The sequence below is a fragment of the Thamnophis elegans genome, chromosome Z (assembly GCF_009769535.1).
Source record: "Thamnophis elegans isolate rThaEle1 chromosome Z, rThaEle1.pri, whole genome shotgun sequence".
Lineage (NCBI taxonomy): Eukaryota > Metazoa > Chordata > Lepidosauria > Squamata > Colubridae > Thamnophis > Thamnophis elegans.
Window position 1 is genome coordinate 126,300,864 of NC_045558.1, and position 684 is coordinate 126,301,547.

General features: G+C 39.9%; 1 non-coding gene across 1 annotated transcript; it reads right to left on the bottom strand.

Moving 5' to 3' along the window:
• Positions 1–331: 331 nt before the first annotated feature.
• Positions 332–403, bottom strand: TRNAP-AGG. The gene has a single exon. It is a non-coding gene; the product is annotated as a tRNA-Pro (tRNA).
• Positions 404–684: the final 281 nt, after the last annotated feature.

The following is a 684-nucleotide window of genomic DNA, read 5'->3' on the forward strand; positions in this document are numbered from 1 at the left end:
CCACATGGAGACTCCTGAGAAGGTGGGGGGTGGGGTAGGTGCGGCCAGCCTGTCCTTGCAACTACCGATTTGGTGAACCAATCTGAACCAGCTGAATCCACCCTTCAATCTACCCAAATAAGTGGGATGAATGCTGAATGCGCTTCCTGTCAAGCTGTCCCCAAACTTGCAAATTTTTTAAAAAAATGATAATACAAAATATAAAATGTAGATCCTTAAGGGGGGGGTAGAAAGTTCTGTAAAACATCTGTGTTTATGTAAGGTTGTTTCAAAATCTGAATGGGATTACAGCATTTTATTCATTTATTTATTTGTATTGCCGTTTCAAAAAGGGCTCGTCCGGGATTTGAACCCGGGACCTCTCGCACCCTAAGCGAGAATCATACCCCTAGACCAACGAGCCAGCTGACATTAAAAAAAGTTTTCATACAACTCTCTACTGTACATTAAATAATCACTATATGCCACGTTGGGATGTAGAACAAGCATTCTGTAGGTAGGAGATAATTACACCACCTAGTGGTACAAATGCAGTATTGCATAGAATTTATTTTTTCTCCCATTCAATCATGACCTATTCTAATGGTACCTCGAATCATTTTGTTTAAATTGTTAACTTTTGGGGCATACTCCTTACAGCTTCTAAATTCCACGACTCCAAATTCCTTCTTTCTCTACTCATTA